Source organism: Cryptomeria japonica, chromosome 3 (genome assembly GCF_030272615.1).
Source record: "Cryptomeria japonica chromosome 3, Sugi_1.0, whole genome shotgun sequence".
NCBI classification, from domain to species: Eukaryota; Viridiplantae; Streptophyta; class Pinopsida; order Cupressales; family Cupressaceae; genus Cryptomeria; species Cryptomeria japonica.
In genome coordinates, this window is record NC_081407.1 from 596018905 (window position 1) to 596025672 (window position 6768).

The following is a 6768-nucleotide window of genomic DNA, read 5'->3' on the forward strand; positions in this document are numbered from 1 at the left end:
ACCTGGCTTCACAGGTCTCAGCATGCCTTATATTTTTTAATGGAAGTGGAGGAGATAGTAGTTGACCCTATTTTACTCAGTTACACTCATGTGAGTGTCATCAGTTGGTCGTCTTGTTAGTTTGTTTGGCCTTCGTATTTTGTCATTTGATCTTTGTATGGGTAATTGCTTGAGTTTTGTTTAATTTGAGTGTTTTAGTGGATTTAATTAATTAATTAATTAAGTTTATGGAATTATCTCATAGTTGTATTGTTTATGCATTGAGATTATAAATTTAGTTAATTAAAAGAAATTATTAAATTAAGTTGCAAGCTACATGATATTAGAAATATTTTTTTATTTAAATGGAAAAATAAATTAGATTAATTGTATTTATTATTTCCTAGAATTATAATTAAATAAATGAATAAAAGGATTAATTAGAATTAAAATATTATTTTAATTCTTTATTTAGAAAATTAATTAATTTGCATGAGAAAAGAAAAGAAAGAATAATGATTTTTAATTATTGCATGTTAGCTTATCTTTTGTTATAAATTTAGAAAAGAAAATAAAATTACTATTATTCTAAATTTAGGTTTTTTGAGAAAAAGCTATTGAACCTAGAATTTTAGTTTAAATAGGGGAATAGGTCTTTATTTTAGGTGAAGAAATTTATTGGAAGTTTATTGAAAGGATTAGGGCTCTTCTACAGATTTCTTCCAGGAAAGCTATACCAGGTTGGATGATTTCTTAGTTGTGGGTTTTTAGTAAATATTTCTAATTTTCTCTGCTTGATGTGTGTGTAAAATTATTGTCAAATCCAAAACCCTCTTCTGGTTAATTCAGGTTTTGATTTAAAATTCATGCCTGATGATTATTTCTAGTTTTTGGGAAAATTAGGAAAAATTATTATAGAAAATTTAGCAATGTTTCATGATGCATGGAGAATTGCAAGATTTGTAAGAAAGGGTATTTACCTAAGAAATTATCTTCTCTCGTTTGATTTTGTTTTAAGTTTTGGCTATGGCAGTTTTGTTTGTTAATGGAATCTCTGCGAAATGGCTTATTACCTTAAGAAAATTTAATCATACCTTATATTTATTTGGTCTAATTAAATCTTGGAAAAATAATTTAAGAAAATATATATATATATATATATATATATATATATATATATATTGTGAAGGATTAAAATGAAATTATTGGAAAAGGATTGTTTTTATGGAAATTACTGTAAAAAAGTTTTATTTAAAAAAAAATATAATTAAAAAAATAATAATAAATAAAATTAAATTTAAATTTAAAAAAAAATTTACATTTTAATGGTAGTTAGGTAGGGAGCTACCTACGGTAGCATTTTCTACTGGCAGTAGTACGCAGTACTACCGACGGTAACAGTGCTACCGGATGGTAGCACCTACTACCTATGGTAACAATGCTACCGGACGGTAGTACTTGTTACCTTGTGGTGGCATTGGCTACCATGCATGGTGGCAAGGGGGATTAATGCACCTTTTTCTAAAATTGTGCGGTACAGTCCGAAAATAGTGTTTTCAATATCCATGCAGGGTTTGTTTTTACAAATTGTTATTTTATTTAAATTGACTTTATATATATATATATATATATATAAGTTAATTGGTATTATTTTTATAATACTGTGGAAATTAAACTTTGAAGTGATAAACATATATTATGTAATATAATTAAAAGTAAATTATATATAGGTAAACATTTAAATATATTATATGAATATAATTTAATCTATAGTTACAATTATATTTTATGAATATAATTAAATTATAGTTTGGGTGTTTTCAGATAAGCTTGTAAAGTCTAGATTTAGATTTATGCTTGAGAACATTAAGAGATTAATTCATATGTGAATTTATTTAACTTTATTGGACAAATGACAAGATGGATTTATTTGTATTAAATAGTTGTATTTTCTTATTATCTGGAAAATCTTTATTTGCAAATAATTTATGCTTTGGCTATTTTAAGAAAAGATTGCCTATATTAGGATCTTGTGTAATGGTGTTCTCAGTCAAGTTTAATTTCATTGCAATTCTAGTTGAATTGTCGTTGTGTCCTATGTTACTATTTCTCTTTGGTCAGGTGTTGTTGTATAACCTTATTGATGTGAGCCATTATGTGTGTTTGTCCAAATGGTCAATCTTGGGTTAGTGATTGTGTATCCTTAACCTGTGGTTTGTCAGGATTAGTTATGGCTATCTGTTTCGCCATAGAGTTCTCGTAGAGAGACCTTTCCTATTAGTGTCCTATGAGAGAGAGTGGCTTTCGAGCGGGGGCCGTGCCCGAAGTGGATGACAGGATAACCCATCGAAAGTCAGTTAAAAAGTGATAACCTAATAATATATTTGGGGGGAGTGAGATAAATATTAATTAAGATAATGTACCTCGTGCATAGGTGTAGTGCCAGTACAAGGCTCATAATGCTACGAGAAGGCCTGGAATGGCAAACTTACCACCTTGTCTTCACGAAAGGATTGGTAGGGTCTGCATGAGACTTAGTTGGAATCGAAGTCTCGGGAGAGGTTACCTGGAGAAACCTAGGATGGGGGTCGGGACCTATGGAGGCTGTACCATGGTATCCACCATAAGACATGCGATGACACTCTTTCCTTAGAGTCACTTGTGTTTTGTGAGTTGATTTACATGGATGTTTGTGGAGTCTTGTAGTCCTTTCGTACTTGTCTTACTTTGCTTGCTTGAGGGTTTTCTACTATCTCCTAGCACGGTGGGGTGGTTCCATTTCGGAATCACATGGTTGGGTGGTAGTGCCACTTCCCATCGGATGTTTTGGATTGTATCTTCAGGCGAGGAAAGGCTTCATTGGTGTTTCTTGGTTCGTGGTTCATGTACCAGTTCTTGTTCGAGATCATTGTTCAGTTGAGACCTTGTGGTCATTGTATTAGACTTTTATGTAGCCTTGATATTGTAAATTTGTAATCTATGGCATTATTTGAAGCCATGTATTTGTGGATATTGTAATAGTATGTTAGTGGAATGTATGCTATTTCAGTTGCTTTGATCTTATGTTAAATTGTTTAATGGAATTTAGATACATTGGAATACTTTCATTTCTTCATTATGGAATTTAGATGTATGTGTAGTTTTAAACTTAAGCATTTAGTTTATCTAATTAAATGGAAAATTGGATTTATTATGGTGTTAATATAATCTATGAATTAATCTTTGTTGGTAACCCTTAGAAAATGATATGTTAGACTTCCATTATGTTATTAAATGTGCAATGGTTATAGCTAATGCACTTAGTCTTTAAAATTTTTTTTTATTTCACCCTTTAATTGCCTAGTTGTGTTGTTTCCTTTAGGGTTCCTGGTGGGGCATTACAGGTGGCCCCAACAGCTTTGAGATCTTCCAGGTCCTTGTTAGGTTTATTTTCTTTCTTTCTGCCTCTGGTTCGGGTTCTGGGTCCTTGAGCGTCCCCTGTTCCTTCAATGGCTGGGTCAATATCCAGGGTCTCCTTCTCTTCATCCAGTTTGCTCATGAGAGTATTAGTGTTGCTAGCAAAAATCTTCAGGATGCTTAAACTCTATTCAGCAATACTCTTCAGGCACTCCTCAATTTTGTTGACTTTACTGGCGGTACTTGAGATAGTTTGATCATTAGCATTAGCAAGATTTTTCCTTTCTAGCAGATCTTTCTCTATTTTCTCAAATCTGGGGTTGAAGGAGTCTCTTATATTTTCAGCTTTTGCAATGGTATTTTTTAGGTCCTCAATGTAATTAGCCATAGTCTTCCCTTCCCCAGTGTTGATGGTTTCCAAAATCTGAATTCTGTTGCTGAGTTTTTTGTTCTCGTCCACAGCTTTCTTGTAACCAGTTATAAGCCACTCCATAGTATCCATGAAACCTTGCATACTCTCTGGAGGAGGGTTAGGGAGAGGATCAACCTTACCAGGGATATCCTCTTCCTTTTTTGTGGTGTCCCGAATAGTAGTTGTGTGTTCAACCCTAAGAGCCTCGCCCGTGGTCACCTTCTCTGGGTTCTGTTATGCTTTTGAGGTCCTTTTCTGCTTATAAACCTCTAGCTCCTTCACATTCTCCTCCTTCCTCTTGTGCTTATTTCTAGTCTGGGTGTGAACTTTAGTTTTCTTTTTCACCAAACCTTGAGGGTTCTCCTTCTCTGAGTCTTCAGAGACCTCCTCCTCCAAGGAAGGGCTAATCTAGAGGATTCTGCCTTTAGGTTTTTTACCCTTAGAGGATGAAGGTCTTGTTTTAATGTATTTCCTCTTCTTACCAATTTCATAATCTGAGACATCCAAGCTCTCCTCATAATCACTTGATGGGTCACTATCAGACTCCTCATCCACTGATACCTTTTGAGATAGTTACCAGAGTACATCCTAGAGGTATATCAAAATTAAGGGATATTAGCAGTGATGACTGGAGAAGTTCAGAAGCAGAGGATTTTGCAAATCACATGGTAGCCTTGCATATTCAGGTTAAACAACATTTGGAGGACATGAACAACAAATATAAGGAAAAGGAAAATGAGAAAAGGAGACATAAGGAATTTGAAGTTGGTGATGAAGTGATGGTGTATCTAAGAAAAGAGAGATTCCCGGTTGGAACCTATAATAAGTTGCAGATGAAGTTTGGACCCTGTAAAATCTTGAGGAAATTCAATTCTGGAAATGCATATGAAGTGGAGTTACTGGATAGTTTGAGTATTTCACCGGTGTTCAATATTGCAGACCTTCATGAGTATCATGAACTAGAATTCAGTGAAGACAACATAGCGGACTTTGAGAAACAGTTGCCTCAGAAGGAACCAGATCAGATTGAAGACATTTTGGACAGTAGGATTGGGCACAGTACCCGGAGCAGTCAATATCAAGAGTACCTGGTGAAGTGGAAAGGCAGACCAGTGGAAGATTCATCTTGGATTTCTCAGGCAAAGGTAGACTGCCTTGGTTTTCCTTTGACCCCAGCAAAGTGAGGGACTCACTTTTTCAACAACCCTGGATTTTCTGATGCAGGAGCATCCTCGGTTCATGGAAATCTTGCATCAACCAAAAATATTTCCTTTTTGTTTTGGCTTTCTGGTTTTGCAGTTTCAGCATTTCTTTCTGTATGTACAAGTTTTGGCTCACCAGAACCTATGGTGTTGGATTCTACTTGAAGACTTGATCATCCTTCTTATTTCTAGACCGCAACACTTTTGGATCATTTTTCGACAAGATATCGCTACTGGTTTTCCATGTCAGTTTCTTGTTACCGGTTGAGAGTTCTTTATTATCGGTTGCTTGGACCTATTTTGTGCAATCTACCGGAACCCCTTCTGAAGCTTGCGGAGCTTTGAGTGTTGATTACAATGTTCCTTGGCATGTGGCCGACCTTTTCCCACAATCTACACTTCATCCTTTGAATTTTCTGGAGGATTCTCTTGGCGGAGGTTGACCTTGTTGGTTTTACACGTTAGGTCTTGTTCTTTGGGTTTTGATCCCTTTTTGGGCCGACCATATTCCCTTGGATCATATATATCATTGTAATTGGGTATTAGAAGGCAACGAGAAGTTAGAGATAGAACCTAGAAGATAGATCTTTAGATTCAAGGTCTCGGTTGTGACCTATTTTGTATGTTCTAGTAGGCCTGTGTGTCGGTTTATGTAACCCAGACGATTATCGATTGATTGTATTCATATTTCATGTTATAATTCTATCTGTTTCGTATTGCCTCCATCATCTCCTTGTGTTTACTCTTGCTGACTAGTTAGGACAGATCTCTTTGAGGTTTCTCCTACCAGTGACTGCATCAAAATGAGTTCTCATCTCCCTTTTATACCTCATATTTGGGAGAGTCACAAATTCTCATTTCATGCCTTTTGACCATTTGTTACCTTAATTAAATTTTAATTATATTTAGTTATATTCTTCTATATTTTAGTTTTATTTTAATTTTTTTTCTTTTGTTTTTCAATTTTGTTATTATCATTTAATATTAAATTCTATTCTAGAGTGGGGACATTACATGATATGATAGAGAGCTATATTAGCATTAAATTCAAACCATTTAGCCAAGAATATGGATTATTTTTTTCTAGATAACTAATTTACAATAACCATTCAAATATTTTTTTGGAGCAAATAACCAACCAATCTTCACAATAACAATTTAGTTTTGCAGAAAATAAACATAAGAAGTAACACCAAATTAATCCATGATAAAGTAGAGATAAAATATGTAGACATAGTGGGATAAAATTTAACTTTAGAATATAGACCATTCCTTTGTCATATCAACAAAATCTTTGGATGGAAGCCTCCCAAAATAGAATAGATTTAGCATTTTTATTTTGTTAATTTTAATTGAAAGATCCTTGTGATGTGCACATTGAAAAAATTATTAAACATTCAACGTAGTTAAGTAAGTAGACACGAAATTAAACCATGTGTGACAACGTATTGACAACATTGATAGAAATCCTAGCATATAAATATAGATAAAATTAAATCATGATAAAGTAGACACAAGTTATGAAGTGTGAACAGTAGGCAAAGATATAACCTCAAAATATAGACCATTCACTTGTCATAACATTAAAATACTCTCTCTTTGTTCTTTTTTATCTTGTTAATTTAAAATGAAAGATCCTTCTGATGTGCACATTGATAATTTTATTTAACAATTTTTTCATCTATTCATATGCACTGGTTGAACTTTATATAAATACTATTCATATGGCATGAATTTTATATAAACACTATCTCCTTGGATCGAAGCCCAACCAAAATG